Source organism: Cupressus sempervirens, chromosome 9 (genome assembly GCF_028749045.1).
Source record: "Cupressus sempervirens isolate cs-2001-9-10 chromosome 9, ASM2874904v1, whole genome shotgun sequence".
Lineage (NCBI taxonomy): Eukaryota > Viridiplantae > Streptophyta > Pinopsida > Cupressales > Cupressaceae > Cupressus > Cupressus sempervirens.
The window spans coordinates 228,484,531-228,503,583 of NC_143126.1; the positions used below are offsets into that span (position 1 = coordinate 228,484,531).

General features: G+C 33.2%; 1 pseudogene; it reads right to left on the reverse strand.

Moving 5' to 3' along the window:
- The window catches only part of LOC149538332 (switch 2-like), a 59,522-nt pseudogene that overhangs the window by 22,435 nt on the left and 18,034 nt on the right, over positions 1 to 19,053 (reverse strand).

Genomic DNA, 19,053 nt, shown 5'->3' on the forward strand with positions numbered 1-19,053 from the left:
TTTGTAGGTTTTAAGAATGTCGAATAACAATACCTCACATCATATTGAAGGGAACCTAAAAACTCACTCAAGGAATTTTTGAAAGAATCAATACTCTAATCTCAAGGATAGTCAGATTTTGTTTACATCTTAGGAGCAAATCAAACAAGGGAACATTGAGTTACATGAAGGAAAATAACAACATAATGTGAATGTCTAAACAACATAGACTTCTAGCCAAGACAATCAGAGGCAGTGTAAACAAGGCAGGAGAGAAATACTAAAGACTACTTCTCAAGGCCCAAACAATATTCATTTCATTTAAAAGTTTCCAAAGGGGATTGCTTAGATCTCACTTTTAAGCTGAACCATGTTTCTTAACATAAAATTTCAGTGGCCAATAAGTACTACAAAGGATTTGAGACAATAAACACATTATTTGAATGCCAACAAGGCCAACATTGTATTTATTTGCCTAGTTTTCAATACCAAAGCAATAGGGCAGAAATATGATAATGCATTCTGATTCAAAGTTTGGCTCCAATACATCCAATGAGTTTGGCTCCAAGACTAAACAAGACAAGTTGGAATACATCAACCCAAAGGAGAAAATTGCTGATATATTCACAAAACCCCTTCCAAAGGAAACTTTTGAGTACCTAAGGGAGAAATTGGGAATAGTATCACTCTCATCTATACACCAAAAATTTTGTGAGAAGCATAAGTTCAGGGGGAGCTAGTTTCTAGCCTTGATGACCCTTTGCCATTGATGACAAAGGGGGAGAGATTGGAGTAAGGGGGACCACCGAACTAAGGGGGAGCCTTGCATAATCAATATTGTATATTTGGGAGGTTGCCATCAATGACAAAGGAGGAGATTGATGGAAATTCGTCACTGATTCAAAGGACAATAAGATTGTTGGAAGTTTTATCATTAATGAAAAAAGCAGTAAGATATATGAACAGAGATATAGAGAGCAGCAGTAATGATCAAGCAGCAAGCATGGAACTAAGTAGCAGCGAAGAAGACATGATAACAATAAGAAACTTACTAATGAAACAAAGAGAAAGCTTATTAATCTGAGTCACTTCCAAAATCAGTATACAGAAAGGAATTAGAAGGAAATGATAAGACATAATCAGCAATATATGGCTAACAATGTTCATATCTATTAGTGAAGTAATCACTTGTATAAACAAAGAGTAGAATACTAAATAATAGTTTTTTCTATGGAAGTCAATAATAGACATTGAATATTATAAGCAGCAAGTTCTTTGGCAATGAAATTAAGAACAAAGTGTTGGTCCTGTTAAGAATGCGACAAATATAAGTATTTGCTATCTATACATGGGTTGCTGGAAGTATACAGTGGAGTCATATTGCAGTGAGTAATGAACAGCTAAACATAACATGATGTCGTCCAAGTTTCAGAGATCCAATGGAAAGGAAAGACATGGATTAATGCCATGAAAAGGAGCCCGACAAACTTGACATAAACCAGCAATGAATAGTAATGATTCTGAAAACAAATATTACTGCATTAAGAAGTTTGGTCAACATATATCATACAGCCACTGAAGAATTATTAAAAACAACTACAGGAAAGGAGTGGAACAAACAAAGGCGACTAGTATACAAGCATGGTGAATGATTGAAAAATGAGAACAACAAAAGAGATGTCAAAGACCCTCAGTGCCAAATATACAGAGATGCCATTGGTTTGGAAGTATATAGTGGAGTCATATCATAGTGGGTAATGAACAACTAAAGATAACATTATGACGTCCAAGTTTCAAAGATCCAATGCAAAGGAAAGACATAGATTAATGTCATGAAAGGAGTCTGATAAACTTGCTATAAGCCAGCAATGAATAGCATTGATTCTGAAAACAAAGATTACTGCATCAAGAAGTTTGGTCAACATAGATCATACAACCACCGAAGAATTATTATAACAACTACAGGAAAGGAGTGGAACATACAAAGGCGACTAGTATACAAGCACGGTGAATGATTGCAAAATTAGAAGAACGGAGGAGACGTCAAAGAGCCTCAGTGCCAAATATACGGAGATGCCATCGGTTTGGAAAGTTGATAAATTGTTGTAGAGAATACACTATATCATGTGTATGAAGCTTGCCAAGTTATTGTGAAATAAAACCTGTTGATGCATACATGAATTCAATATGCTGCGACTACAACAAAAGAAATATTATATATATAAAACAAAGGGGGGGATCATTGTGAATTTATCATTGAGCCAAGTTCAATGTGTTGGAGTTCACAGTAAGATCAGTCAGCGTTGAAAGTTTGAATACAAGGGTGAGTACATTCAAAAGGTTGAGCAATTTAATACATAATCTGCTAACGAAGATACCATATCAGGAATTATTCAGAAAACTATGTATAAACATCTGAAGGCATCAAATTGTTTTGGCAGTGATTACCAAAGACTCGAACACTCAGCAGGTACAAAAAAATCATGTGCTGACAGATTTGAGGGATAAAAATAATTTATCTTGACTCAAGCAAATGAATTCTGCACAGATAAAGATATCATGTTAGAATAGAGATGAACAAATCAAAGCTTAATGGAAGGCTATGATTAGCTATTGTTCAAATTTTGAAATTGGCTTATTTAACATGTAATACTTAACTCATGAGGTAGATGAAGGAACCAGATTTAGACAAAGGCCACTATATTTCAAATAACCTACTAACACATCTTCAAATTGGTGTTAACACCACATCTGAGCTCTGAAATCTTAGTGCTACAAGCCAACATATTTAATCGACTCCAGGCGAATAATTATAATGTACCTTTTTTAGGCCTAATTCATATAAACTGAAATACAAATCCTTCATGTTTCTCTGTAAAGGCAATCTTGATCCTGCCCTCGCAAATAGTAGGGGATATGGAATTGCTCTACCATCTCGAACCACTCCATTCCTGGATCATGCATTAGAGAGCGGGCTACCGGATCAGCCACTCAACCTCACTCGCATGCGTCACTTTGTTACTAGTGCATCCAGACCTATGAAATTGGTCAGGGACCCAGAATTGGGCATGGAACTAAAAACCCCAAAATCAGACACAGGCTACCAATTCATATCTAATGTTCTAAATCAGAAAGAACAAGACATGGTAAAAGAATTCCCCAACTTTTGACTTTTTGTACTGCCATAATCAAATGCTCCCAATTAGCGCATCTTCAAATGAACCTATGCATGAAAAACATATAAGAAATGTTTCTTTATTTTTACATTTAAGCCCCACGTTTGTCGAAATTTTGACCAATACCCTTGTGTTGGTCAAAATTTCAACCAACATGGGGCTTACATTTAAAAATAAATAAATTTTTCCTTAACATTCTAACCAACCTAAACTTATTTAGTTGATGGTCAAAAATTTTGGTAGAAAAATGAGTTTAAATGTAGTAGTGTAAGGTTACTGGCTTCCCTATTGCTTCCTAGAGCAAGAAAATTCCCTTAATTCTAAGGAGCCTATTCGATCTCGTTGTCTTGTAGTAGGCTATCAATGTGCTCTCTACAGTGTCATTGCTTGAAGAGACCATTGACAGGAAGAAGAGGATATATGAAGAAGATTCCTTTTAGAGTATGAATTAGATTCAGAGGTTGGAGGCGACAGATTCACCACTTTAGAGAGAGTTTAGTTGATTGTGGCTACAAGAAGTAAGATAGAGAAGAATCTGGTGAACTTTGTTCCTTCCCAAAACTTAGCCACTAGCCCTTCACCAACTTTAGCTAGAGCATCCACTTCCTCATCCTAGAGGAAAGAGCAGTCAAGGTTTTATCCAAGTGGTAAGCCTTACTCCTCATTTTACATAATATTACAATATTGTAAATATGCTCATATCCAGGTGTCTCCCTTGAATATCTCAAAACTTATCCTACTAAATTGTAAAAGCTAGTAGATTATTGTAAAGGTGATGCTAATGCCAATACTCAACCTAATTTCAACTCTACCATCAACAATAATAAGCCTCATTTGGATAGTGGCCCACTAGCTAATGAAGAGTCTGCCTTGCCTATGCTCTTCAAAGATGAAAAAGCATCAATTTTGGCTACCTCCCTTGGTCAAAAGCCTAATCCATTTTATGTGTCCTTATATGTAAATGATCATAAGCTTAGTAGCTACATAATTGATTCTCGAGCCTCTGATAATGTCATACCCTCTTCTATTGCTCGCGCCCTTTCTTTGACCCTTACCAAGATGTTTGGATGTTTCTATTCCATGGATGCAAAGTAGGTCCCTCTATTAGGTCAAGTGAAAGATGCACAAGTAGCATTGGCTAATCACATTGCAAAGATAATGAAGCTAACCATCTTAGTAGCACATATTCCGACCAGCTATGGTATGCTTTTGAGTAGAAGCTTTTGCGATGAGGGGAAATCAAGATGGATTGGTCTCACATTATCATTCCTATAGGTAACAAGAAGATCAAGTTGGACCCTGAGGAAAAGGCCGAACTCATGGTCCTGAGGTATGATGACCCAAAGGCACAAATCATATATCAAGGGATGGAGTTGAGAAATTACATGATCTCCAACTTCAATTGTTCTAAGGAATAGTCAAGGCTTCCTAGTGACCTAAAGATTTGGACCCTAGAGTTTGATGGAAGTTGCGCTACTACTAGGTCTGGAATTGGTCTAGTGCTTGTATCCCTAGATGGAGACATAACTCAGCTTGTATACAAGTTGCAATTCATAAACAAAAATAATACAATAGAGTATGAAGCCTTGTTGTCAAGTATCGCTATTGCAAAGAAGAGAGGAGTGAAAGTCGTAAGAGCTCAAGGAGATGTAGAGCATGTAGTAAAACAAGTCCTAGCTTAGTACATTGTAAAGAATGCAAGGCTTAGGAATTACAAAAATAGGGTATGGGATAAGATTGAGCACCTAGAAAGGTTCTCAATAAAAGCTATTTCAAGGAAGCAGAATGCAAGGGCAAGTTTGTTACCTGCATCATCCTTGCTTCTAATACCACATCTGAATTTCAAAGATAATTAGTAAAAGGTTGAAGTCTTATTCAAGTCCAACATTCCTGACAACATTGAGACATGGAAAGTATTCAATGATGATAAATAGATCCAGTCTTTCCAGGAAGGGATGTTCAAACCTTTAAGCTATTAGTACTTCAAAGGAAGCAAAAATGCCTGCATAGATTTCTCACCTGCAACCAGGAAAGAGCTACAGCTTAGAGATGAGCAACTCAAAGGTAATAAGATTCCAAGACATCTCACTTTCCTTGAGAGACTATTTGATAGGCATGATGCATTTATTAGAAGGGAAAGGGCAAGCAAAGGTAGAACTTGGAGAGAATATGAAGGCATTAAAATTGGCACCGAATATAAACCCAAGATGGTTAATATCAGTAGTAGCTGCTCAAGGGAAGAAAGTTAAAAAGCAAAGGGATTGTTGTCAGTGTATGAAGACGTATTTTCTTGGGGATATGAGAATCTAAAGACCTTTAGGAATGGTTAATTCAAGCAAAAAAATTCCCCTCAATCCTAAAGCTACTCCCTATAGGCAAAATCAATGTAACTACAACCCTATGGCCTTAGAGGCCATCTTTAGGGAAGTTCACAAGATGCTAGAAGCAAGAATTATCTAATCCATACATCATTCAACATGGATAGCTAATATTGTACCTATCTAGAAAAAGAATGGGGAGATTAGAATTTGTTCATGTTATATGGATTTTTGAGTTTCAACCAAATTCAAGTAAACCCAAAAGATTAGTTCAAGACAACATTCACCACCCCTTGGAGAATGTACACATATAATAGTATGACCTTTGGGCTCATCAATGCCAGGGGCACCTTTCAAAGTGCTGTGAATGCATCCTTTGCTCATCTCAAGGATAAAATCATGGCCATGTACCTGGATGATTTGATAGTTTTCTCCAAAAAATTAGAGAATCACCTAAGGGATGTGGAGAAATTTTTGAAAAGATGCAAGGAGCATGGGATTTCACTCAATCCTAAGAAGTTACTCTTCTATGTTACATAAGGAAAATTGCTAGGTCATATAGTCTCCTAGGAAGGCATCGACATTGGCACAGAACATGTCAGAGCCATCTAGCAGCTAAATTTGTGAGGAAGCAAATCTAGAGTTAAATCATTCTTTGGATAGGTGAACATTTTGATATGTTTTCTCCCTAATTTTTCTAAAATCACCAAATGCATAGTTGATATGATGAAAGGAAGTCAAAGTTTCAAATGGAATGATTTTGGAAGAAAGGTTTTCAATTAAATTAATGATGCCATAGCCAAAGCACCTATATTGGTACATCTAGATTACACTAACGATTACACTAATGTTTCTTTACCTCCACCTCAAACCTACTCCAGCTCAAAGTTGTGCAGCACATTTCAAACACACATGCATGTATATCTGTGTATGTGTTTTTTTTCCAAATATTGTATAATGCGGGCTTTGAAGAAAGCTTAGGGCATTTATATTTGGATGAAATTTGTCGGGTTTGAAAGATAGATCCCATTAAAGCTTAATGTGATGGGTCTTATAACAAATAAAATGTGATTCATATAATCAAAATTCATATTGTGTACCAAAATAAGGTTTGCAAATTTACAGGATTTTGATAGATAGTTTATTAAATTATTATGAAGTTTAAGTTAGTGTTTAATTCTAGGTCAACAATTCACTGGTGCATGATTTTACAATCACCATTTTAACTATAGTGTTAACCACCATATATGGATTATCATGGACTTCTTTTTGATTGCATATTAATTGCAAGACAACTAATGTTATTTTAGATTTAAACTTCACCATAGTTTCTATTTTAAATGGTGGTTAGTTATGATTAAATCTTATAGTTTGTAATGATTGAAGACAAGATAAAGAAAATTTTATTCATTTTAGCTCCATATTCGGTGTTCTTGCAAACATTATTTTCTTCTTTTTCATGTAAATCTCTAATTTATTGCATCGTTATATCTACCAAATTCTACATAGCATCATAGCTAAGGCTGCTAGATAGAAGAGAAATTTTTATTTTTATTTTAGGTAATGGAAATTATATTTTTAAGAATGGAATTTTAGCAACTTCCATTTTCATTACATTCAACCAATAATTCATCTTAGGCCCACAAGTAGAGGTTTGCATAGAAGACTCATTGCAACAGATAATGAATTAAATTTTGTATCAAAGATTGGTAAAGGTCATGCTATCTTTGTATGGTTCTTGCCTTCTTTTTCTCTCCAATTTTGCACTATTTTTTTGGATCTATCATGCTTCTTTATGCCAATATTTTTTTGCTTCCACTTGATCAAATTTATAAAAAAAAAAAATACTCTTGTATTTTCAACTACCAATCTGTTCTTGCATAATTGAGTATCATTTTTAGGGTCACTTATATGGATTCATGCATCATCTGCATCCTTGAATGATATATATTTTTCCTTTATTTGTCATCGATTCATTTTTTGTGAACACATATGAAGATTATTGTCTTCTTTATCTTTCATTGGTATATGCTTTCTTGTGTTTGTCATATATTCATTATTTGAGTGTTGTTGTTGGGGAAACTCATGTTTATTGACTATGATCTTCATCTTGGTTTTAGAGAAGTCTTTTCATTTAGCACCTTGGTAGTTATGATTCAATAGACGTCCACAAGTTTTCTTGTCACTTTGATCTTTCCTTTTTGCTTTCATTAATTTTTCCTTTGTCCTCAGTTAAAATTAAGGAGGCGTGTTGATTTTTAGTACAATCCCAATGTTTCACTAATGCAAAAATTTTGAATTACCATTTTAAGCTTTAGTTTGAACCATGATTTATTGATCATCATTGTCATCTTTTATGATTGCATGTTAGTTTGGATTTAAACTTCACTATACTTTGTAGTGAATGAAGATAATGAGATAAATATAATTTTCTTTAATTCAACTCTATTTTTGGTATTTTTTCAAAGATATTTTTCTTCGTCTTTTAGTTTGATAATTATGTAGCTATAGTTGTAAAATTCTATTGTTTCTAGAGCAGGAGTGGAACTCTTGGGTGTAGGGTTCAGAGTTCTTCCTCGTTTCCACTATAACTAATCACTTTTTATCATGTGAAAATATGTTGAGCAATGGATGTTGCTGCAAACACGTAGCTTTGGCATCATATTTATGTATTTTCATTAGATGAATTTGATTATCTGACAACAAGGGTGTACTTGTACAGAATAAAAAAGTACACATATAATGTGGGCCAAAGAATTTTACACAGAAGCAACATTTTTTAATGCTCTTGACTATAAATAGGAAGAACAGGAGTATTTCCACAAAAAACATAAAATTAGTAGAAGCCTTTATGATATTAATTTTTATTCATTTCCTTTATGAGGTTGAGAGTACATAATACCACACCTACTTTACTAAAATATTTTGATATTAATCAACTTAAGTTGTTCAAAACTTCATGCACGATAATATATTTCTTGTATAAGAAAATTAAAAATGAAATCAATGTATTGACATGATATTGTAATGTGCGTGATAGTGAAAAGAAAAAGAAAATAGTAAATTTAATGTTACTTTGTTAGCCTCATTCTTACCTTCAAGTTGTATTCCATTGGTAGCATATAGTTTTAACGTCTTTGGTAAAACATTTCCTGACAACATGGATGATCATGTAATTGGACATGTCTCACAAAACATTACCTTCCAGCAGTTTGATTGCAAATTATAGTGAACTCATTCTTTCTTATGCTTTGTAAATTTAATCTTCAATCTTTGTGGCAGTTTTTGTAGTTGAAACTGAAGTTCGGCCTCGAGAAGTAAAGTATACATAATTTAGAGAACATCTTATATGTTGCCGCTACATATTATTGTGATTGGTATTGATAGACTTTATAAACTCAACTTTCAATCATGATGGTTTAGTCTGAAAATACCATTCATAATAAACTTGTGAATGATTATTATTTTATTTTCATCATAACAAACCATTTATAGAACATTAGCTGAAAATTAATGCACTTATCTTGTGGGAAAACTAATAAACCTATCTTCTGGGATATTGTTCACCAGTCTCATTTATACCTTAAACATCTTGCACAGTACTCTTACCCTTTGACTCCGATACCAAGTTTAAAAATTAAGGGAGAGGAAGAAGAGAAATCTAAGGAGAAAATCAAATATGGGCTTTATTGAACACGAGCCCTCATCTATTATATTTATAGACAAATACATATCAGATGCTATCTAAATGCCATCTATATTGTAGAATAGAGTTAGCCAGAATATTTATTAAAATTGACACATGCTTATCATGGACAATTTATATTGTGCTCCAATTAGCTAAGATGGTTCTACAAATTGTATGTACCTGCCATACACATTTGATGCTAATTATTTTTCATTTTTTTTCACATATAGCATTTGCTGAATATTAATATATCCTTGTTTTCATAGTTTTGAAGAAAATGGTATAATTTCTTCATAAAAATTTCTAGTCTGAATAAATACATAGCTGTAAACCGATCTAGTGATCTTCAATTGCTAATATTAATGGGTTACACCTCTTAATGTAACTAATATATTTAACGACAAACTGCTGATTGATTTTAAATAAAGAGATTGTTCTATGTTAACACCGCATCTCCTGACTTTGTTTTTCAATCAAATGGATGGGTTACTTGGCCAAAGCTTCTAGCTTGAACGGCCTATATACGAAAATGAAGAAAAGGAATGGTCATTGAGTGAAAATAAATCCCTCTACACGTTTCCAAAACAAAAATAGTTAACGGCCAATTGCATCGTCTACAAAACGGCATACGACTTTCAATACATCACCGTGGAAGAAATTATCGGTATGTTATCGGCCCGCCCTTAAATGGCTTGCCATGATGCATTGCATATCATCTCAATCTTTGGCTACAATCTAATCGTTAATAATCCTCTCTGCATTTTGAGTTAGTAAAGGCACACAACTCCGAACATGGGAAGTTTGGCGCGCATGAAAATAAGCACAATATTAATGCTTGTTCTTCTCTCCCTTGCAAATTTGAGGCAGTCGGCTGCTTCCACCTGCGGCAGCTCTCCGTGCCCTCCTCCACCATCACCGCCAGTACCAGCACCACACAAAAATGGCGCTTTATCAAATGATAATGCAGCTCTAAAAATGGAGGAGTTAACCGTTTCTAGCTCAACCTGTGGCGATTCTCCATGCCCTCCACCACCACCAACATTGCTATACAAACAAGTTTCCTTGTCAGACCATAATCGTAATAATAATAATGTGCTCACAAAAATGGAGCAGTCGGCTGTTTCTAGTCCCAACTGTGGCTCCTCTCTATGCCCTGCTTCAGATATTCAGCATAAGGACATCTACTGAAACCCGTTTTTCTTTCCTCGTCTATTCTTATCCCTAAACATGAGTTGCTCCGCATAAATAAAACCTGTTCTTTTCTGTGATTCTGTCCTTCAATTATTTTCATTCCTTCAATAAAACATTGACTAGAATGCATCTGTGCCTAACAAAGCAACCACCTGTTGGTTGTGTATATGCTCTCTAAATATATAGGAGTCGCACCACACAAACAGAATTGTTTGTTTTCTGTAATTCCTTGCTTTTACCTTTTTATATTCCTTCACATTCATTTGCATTACTGTTGCATTGCTATGAATAAATCATTTTTTACATTTTTACGTTGTACAGAACCAATGGAAACACGACAAGCGCCATATAAAAGAGAGAAGTTAATAAAGAGTTACAACTAATGTGTTAAAGACAAAAATATATAAATGGTTAAGGACTAATAACAGCGTGACAAATGTGACAAATGTAGTGCTCTAAAAAAATAGTAGAGCAAAAGACAGAAATATAAGTGAGCTAATGGAGCTTTTAAGCTTTTTTCAAATATTGCATGGGACGATGTAAAAGGAGAATTATATATAGTCATATGGAAAAGTTTTATGAATAAATATGATTGATTAAGATTTTCTTTTTAATCATTTACATTTTAATTACAAATTAAGAAATTTAATGTCAGGAATGTGATAATAAATCGTAAATAATTTCATTAGATTGTAATGCATACTAATGTGTATTAATAATATGTTGTAATAAAGATTCTCATCATTTAAATTCATGTATTTATCATAGTTTTCAATTATTTATATATTTGTATAACATTGAATTGGATGTTTAATTCCTCTATCAGGAAAATGCTAATGTATATAATGATAAGTGAAAAAGCATGTATTCTTCCATGCTGCAAGAAATATATCTTTTGGGTAAATTAGAAGTAAATAAGATTGTGCTCTAAGATTTATTCTATGTATAGGGTTAGTTATTAAATAATTAAAAAATTGAACTTTTGAATAAATGTTCATCATTATTTGCATTCTTAATAACAGTGTTATATTAAAGCACCAATGTGTTAAACATATGTAAAAGATGATTATTTAAGAAATTACCCTTTCATTTATACGAAGTTGTATATAGCTCTCATAATGAATGTTCCGCAAGATATGAATAGTGAAATTTATATCATAGTACTACTTGGCTCCACAATTTTATACACTTGCCACATGATTTTAAAATTTGAATCTAACAAATGACTAGTTATGGTTATTTGGAATTATCCATTTATACCCTACCAATAAGGTCTATGGATCCTTTTAATGTGTAAAGAAGAGTAACATGAAATCATAGGGAGAATTCAATTTGAGTGAAGTTTCACCTAGAATATATTGTACACTCTATTTATTAACAAGTAGATCATGAATTTTTAGGAAGAGGACACATTTATTTCTAGCTTGAGAATAATTGAATGGTTTAAGCCAAAAGAAACTTCTTTGCATATTAACTAACTAATCTTTTACTTTATTTATGGTGTTTCCCATTATTGGAAACAACTTCAGTGTCCCTTAAGAAATTTTAATTATCTAACACTAATTTGTGATCCATGCAAGTTTTTGTGCTAAATACAATTTTAGAGAATTATTTATTAATACTTTTCTAAGAGATCTTGTATTAGATAGACATAAACCCATTTTTGTCTTTAAAATTAAATATGGGCATCAGTTTGAGAGATTGTGATATATAAAGAACAATATAAATGTGGATCTTTTAAAGGAAGGAGAAGAGAAAAAATAAAATAGGTTGTACTGGAAAGATGAGGAAAAGGCCATATAATAACGGAATTTTATAATTTGGTTGTTGTGTAGTAAACAAGAACCTAGCTAATGCTACTTAGTAAAACTAGATAGGTTATTATTGGCTATAATTATTTTCTCATTTCCTTTGTGGTTGATCCATTGGTGGTCAAAAGAAATTTCCTTTTCAAATGTGAGAGTATGCGAATGGAACACCCAAATCTTGGGATTAAAATTAAAGAACAATGACAAGTGAAGATTGATGGGTCAACTATGTTTAGGATAGCCAAGAAATATTCTTTCTTTAAATTTTCTTTTTCTTTGCCACTTCAATATTCAAACTTTGTGGACTTTTTGTACCTAAAACTTAAGTTTGGTCTGTAGAAGAAATTGATCATCTTATATGTTGCTCCTACATATTTCTTCAATTGTTGTCAATAGACTTTATAAACTCGGCTTTAAATTATGATAGTTTTGAGAGAAAATACCTTTCATAGTAAAATTTTCAATGATTATAATTTTGTCTTTAAAAAAAAAAGACATTTGTATAAGCCCAAGAAACTTTATTTCTTTAACTTGTCTTATGCATGTCTCTTCCATCTTCAAACTTTGTGCTACTTTTTGTACCTCAATCTTAAGTTTAATCTATAGAAGAAATTGATCATCTTAGATGTTGCTGCTACATATCTATGCAAATTTTTTTAATAGGCTTTATAAATTAAACTTTCAATTATCATCATTTTGACTAAAATTACCATTCATAGTAAATTTCATAATGATTATAATTTCATCTTTAAGGGCTTAATACTGATCTTATAGCCTGTCAAGCTTATATCTAAGCAATATAACCCAAATGGTAGCTCTATTCTATCGAAGAACATTTTGAAAAACTAAGAGCCTAATTAGAAGAGGCAGTAGAAACCAAATAAGAAATGGTAGAAAAAGCATATTGTGGGGGAAAAAATGGAGCGATGAGGCTCCTATCAAGATGCTGGTAAATGATTTGAGACTAATAGATTGGTTGAAGGTGAATGTAGAGGAGAAAGTGGAAAAATGCTTAGAATGAGAGAATGGTAATGCTAGATGGAAGCAGGCTATTAGACTGTGGCATGTTCACTATGAGGCCAGAAGAATTAGTTCTTAGGATATAGTAAGAATGATCTCTTTTATTTTAGTTCAGCCTAGAGATCACATGAAGATACTTTAGCTGTTGATAAATTTTGGAAAAGTCTCTAGACCCATAATCTTCCAGCAAAAATTAGCTATTTTTCGTGGGCTATGGCTCATGGAAAAATCCTCACACTAGACAATCTATCTAAACTCAGTCTCATGTTATCTTATACATGTGCCCTATGTGAAAAGAATGTTGAGTCTATCAATCACATTCTATGCTTTATTCTAGATGAAAACTTATTCTATTTTCCACATCATTAAAAAAATCACTAGGGATAGTATAAATTACTCGTGTTTCCCCAAAAGCCTTATGTTCCCTAAACTTCTTAATCTAAGATTAAAACAAAACTAGAATATAAAATAAAGTTTGATAGATATCAATTGGTAGAAGATCAAGAAATGGAAAACATGTTACTAGATTTTACTCGAGAAAAGATGGTTGAATTGTAATGTTGATGGATGTTTCAAATAAAACCCTAGTGTCACTAGAGCCTAAGGAATTAACCAATACTAGAAAGGCAATATCATTCTTTTCTTTTCCAAGTTGTTGGGAATTAGGTCCAACAACTATGCTAAGGCTATAGCAATGTTGTTTGGTATTAAAACTCTGCAAAGTTTGCATTGGAAGGAGACTCAAAGCTCATTATTGACCTTGTCTTAAAAAATGTCAAACTCCCATGGAGTGTTGTCCCTTTAATTGATGATTGCAAAACAAGACTCTCATCATTCAATAGTGCACTAATCAAGCACACCCTTAGAGAATGTGTAAATTTTGTGGACTACCTAGATATGTGGGGTCTAAACCACAAGGAATGGAAGATGGTGACTATTGAGATAATGGGTGTTGCACACATTGCATAATATTGTTATATATATTATTTTATTATATTATGAAATTTTTCACCTAGGAGCACCTAGATGAACATGCAACATGTAAAGATTCTTGTGAGATATACTTGATGAGTTCTATTGGAAAATTGTGATAATATCTAATGTAATTATTTAATATTGAGGAAAATAACTAAATGTCCAATATTAAATATGGGTGAGTGGGTTAGGTAGCACATGGTTTTAGCTCATGCTTGATGTAATACTACTTGGTGGTTCGGTGGGACTTGCTACTATATAAGCAATGACAAGGGTAGTTGTAGAAACAAGATAGAAGGAAAAAAAAAAAAGAGTGGACCAAGACAAGACTTGAGAGGTTAGCCAAGGGAGCATTTGTGAAGGTTGGAAGAATGACATAGGATGTGTGGACTCATGCTTGTTCACATGGATTTCTCAATGTGGCTATGAATTTGAAGGTTTTCATGGTTATATTGCAATAGTATTTTTGTTGAATAATACACGGTTATGGATGCATTTGGAGGTCTAGTTTTTCCCTTAATGAGGGTTTCCTAGGCTATATCTTGTGTTACATTTTTTGTGGGTACGTTGTCTATTCTCTTGTATGTGGATTTCAATTGCATAATTATTTTAGTTCTAGTATGGTTTAAGTAGAAATAGTTCTATTCTTTTGTGCAATTTTCCTTACAAGTGGTATCAGAGCTATGGTTTTATTAAGTTGTAACCCTAGATTGATTCCTTGGGAATGAATGAAAGCAAGGTATTTTTTAGTGGCTAACATTCATCAATTGGCTAATTTTATAAAATTTTCTCTAGTAATTTGGCTAATATTTTCATATTTAATGCAACCCAAATTGCCACATTCTTATAAAATTTAGTTCTAAAATATTTAAAATTGCTCAATAATTTATTTTATTAAAAAAAAAACTAAAAGATTTTCCACAATATTTAATACATGCTTAGATTTGATTCATGTAAATATTATATATTATTAAAGAAATTATATTTAATTGACTAATAATTATTATAATTATTGGCTACTTTAGTGATATATTGCCAATATTTAGTTTTCGCTATTTATTTAAAAATATAATGTAATGGTCCCCATAATATTCTGAGGTAAAAAAGTTCAATTTTGATTTGTAATATTCCGTGATGATTAATGAACTTCCTAAAGCTTTTTCAATATTTTCTACACAAAAATTATGATTTTAAAATAATTCCTCACATAAACAATATTTTGAATTAAAAAATTGAGAGATTCGCTAGTAGAAATAATTTTGCTTTTCAAAATAATGAAAGATTCACCAAAATTTTATATGTTTTTCTAGAGGAGGGTTCATGGATGTGATCATTGTGCCATGGATTTTGGCATGACATGATTAGATATATAGGTACTTTATTGGTGCTCATTGGTTTGGATTACTAATTTAGTTAAGGTGGTATATCTTCTTGGTTGAAGATCGTGGTTATTTGGTTTCTTTTAATGAGCTCATGATGTGCAGTTTGAGTTATATGATGGTTTAAATTCTTAGTTGGTTCTCATGGTTAGAGGATGGTTTTTCATCATATTTTCATGGATAGATTGAATACATGATTTAGTGGGAGCTTGTGGTAGTGACAAGATGATAGTGTAGGATTAGTTCCTAGTTTGGTTTGTATCTTATTGGGTTGGAGATATTGGTTTCACTTGGTATTGATACTTTGGTTGCATGTGTAGCCCTCAAGGATCTTCGTGTAGGAGATGGATTTTATGATGCCATGGGTGACTTGGTACCATGGTTGAGTGGGAGTTATTGGCATTGATATATTTAGTGAGTGTCTAGAGATGTTGGAGGTTTGTCTTAGATCCTATTGTTGTTGAAGCTTCTTTGACATTTGCATGGTGCACTTTTTATCTTCATGGTGTGTGAATATTGTTAGATCTTTAGGAATCATGGGGTTCTTGGTTATGTTCATGGTTTATGAAGATGGTTCTTCATGGTGTGTAGAGATGGCTTTTATCATGGTGCATGGAGATGGTTGCATCTTGAGGACTCATGTGGTTCTTGGAAAAGGTTTGGTTTATGCCTTCATTTAATTGGAATGTTATCCTTGGTGTGAGGATAGTTTCATTATTGCCATGGTATACTCTTGATATGCATTTAGAGTTTTGACATGTTATGGTATGTTCATATGGAGCATGTTATGTCTTTGGTTGAAATGGTTAGATCAAGTTGTCATGTTCTTGTTCTTGAGGCCATGGTTTGAACTTTCACATTGACCTTGGTTTAGTTTCTTAATATTGAGTACGTTGATCATTTTCTCGATACTTCATAATATTTTTATGTTGCAATTGGAGTTGGCATCGATTGATTGATGACAAGTTCTCATTGATACTTAGAGAGTATGGTGATTTTGATTTCTCTTGGATTGGAGAAGTATTTTTTGGGATAGTTAATAGTTTCAGTAGGAAGTCTGAGGGGCATTCACCTAATATGGACTTGAGAAGAGATTGTTCTTAGATGATTCTTGGTTTGAGACTTGGATATCTTGATGAGCATTCTCATTCCACACACTTGATCTACTTAGAATTTTTCTACTTGAGAGGTATAGCTCATTGTTTCTCTCAAGTGGATTGTATTTATGCTTGTCTTTCATGATATGGATCTTGAGATATTGTACTTGATTTATTTGAGAGCTTTTTAATCATTGGTTATCTTAATGTGCATATGTTGTTGGTATGCTTATTGGAGTTTGGGAGATGGTTTTATATTAGGCATATTCCTTTAATTAGGAATGCTTATTCCTTTGTTTATGAATGGTTTTTGAGTTTGGTCTTCTTGTGAGAGGCTTACATCCATGATTAGTTATATGGTATGGTTTTGGTGTTGTTATTGTGGCTTCTTGTTGGGGTTTTATGGAGGAGATCTTACATGCATAGTTTACATCTAGAGGTGTGTGTAGAAGGACATTATATAGGTTATGATTTGCATAGTATCTCTTTGGTCTTGGCTATCTTCCTCAGTGTTCAATTTCACTTACATTGGATTTGAGATTGGTTGGTGATTGTGATCACTAGTTTGTGCTCATGTATGTCATGTGAGAGTTGAAATGGATATTCCTTTATCTCTTTCCTTTGTTGATTGTGTATAATTTGGGAGAGTGTTGGAGACTTTTTATCTTGTGTTGCTAGAGCTTCTTCTTATATATGTGATAGGTATTTCTCCTAACACTTGTGATTGCATGTTAAAGATTTGATATGTTGATGATGTGAGATTCACTTGGTATAGCTTTACAGGTATGGATAGTTGGATGGGTTGGCACTTTTTGTGAGTGTTATTACAGCTATGGATATTTGACAACTACAAATACAAGTGATTACCTTTCGATTGGGTGTTTCTCCTAGGCATTATAGTTGGTACAAGATTTTACGATCTTCTTAAGTGACAGGTTGGGTGGCTTTCTCTTTGGAGGGCTTCTATGTATGTCTAGTGGAAGTAACATAATAATCTCTTTCATTTCCAAAGATGGTTTATAATCTCATTATCTAACATTGATGGAGTCATGTTGGAAAGTACCCCACTCAACTTAGACATTTCCTATTGTAATTCATCATGATTAACTACGTGTGTCATATTGATGGTAAGGAAAGCTCTTATTTTGTGGAATGGTATGGAGATAGAATTGATAGAAATATTTGTGGCAAGATTTTTATAACATTAAATCCTACAACTTACATTTTTCATCACCCTTGTTTGGAAACACAAAGGTTTTGTCTACAAATAAGGGTCCTTGATAACATCCATTTTCTTTAGTTTTTATAGAAAGTTTCCATAATGAGTAGTGTTGTAGACAAAGGTGTTCACAAGGTGAACTTTGGTCCTGAGAAAAATAACTTGTTTTTTGGGAAGGAGAACATCATTGGTAGTCCACCAAAATTCATTTAAACTAGAAAGAGCAAAGGTTTGGAGCAAAAGAAGGAAAGATGTGGTTATTTTTTCAAGAAGGGATTACATTCTTATATTTAGGTGATGACAGGCCACAACATCACCTTTCAAATAAGTTTTCTAATTCTTGAAACAAGGGCTAGGACGAGATAGGGAGTATCACATTTGTTGTGATGTCAGAGCTGATTGGTGAAGTGATGGGTCTAGAAATTGTTGCTATTCAAGTTGAAAAAAAAATGTACATTGGATTATAGTAAATTTAGATACAAATTATTTGAAGATGTAGAAGAACCAGTTAGAGTCTGTTCTAGAAATGGGTATGATAAGTTCTCCCTTCCTAGTCCTTTTAGTTGCATATGTTAGTAGTTAATCAAGTATTTCACTCTTGAAGGTCAGTATACAATCTATCATGGCTGCTATTTTCCTTTTCTTACCATATTGAGACATGGGGAAAAAGTTAACATCTCATTCTTCCTGCTTTATTCTCTTGTCAATAGTATCATCTTGGGAGAAAACCCTTGCATTCACCAAGGGCTCATTATTGTCCACTACCATCATGTCTATGCTCAACATCTAGGTTTTGATAGATGTCTCGTACCTATTGAAAACTTGAGAACACCTAAGGGACCCAAGCTTTCGATGGTTATTTGAAGAAATATTGATTGACAAAATGCAAATAGAGTCTCCCTATCTCTTAGATGACCCTTATTTCCTATAATACAAGAAGCTTAATATTTCCTTTGAAAAATTCTTTTTCCTTGAGGCCCACAAAATATGAAAGAATCCTTCCAATATACTTGTAAAAATGGAAAATAGTGGAAGAAATTGTTGATATTGACAAAAATGATGGGGAGGAATTTTATGATTTTGAGGTGGATGATATAGCTATGGAAATCAAAATATAGAAGGCGAATACTAGTTCTAGGGAGAGAATATTAGCAAGATTAAAAATTAAAAAATGGAAGAGCTATAAGGAAGAAACGAAGGATG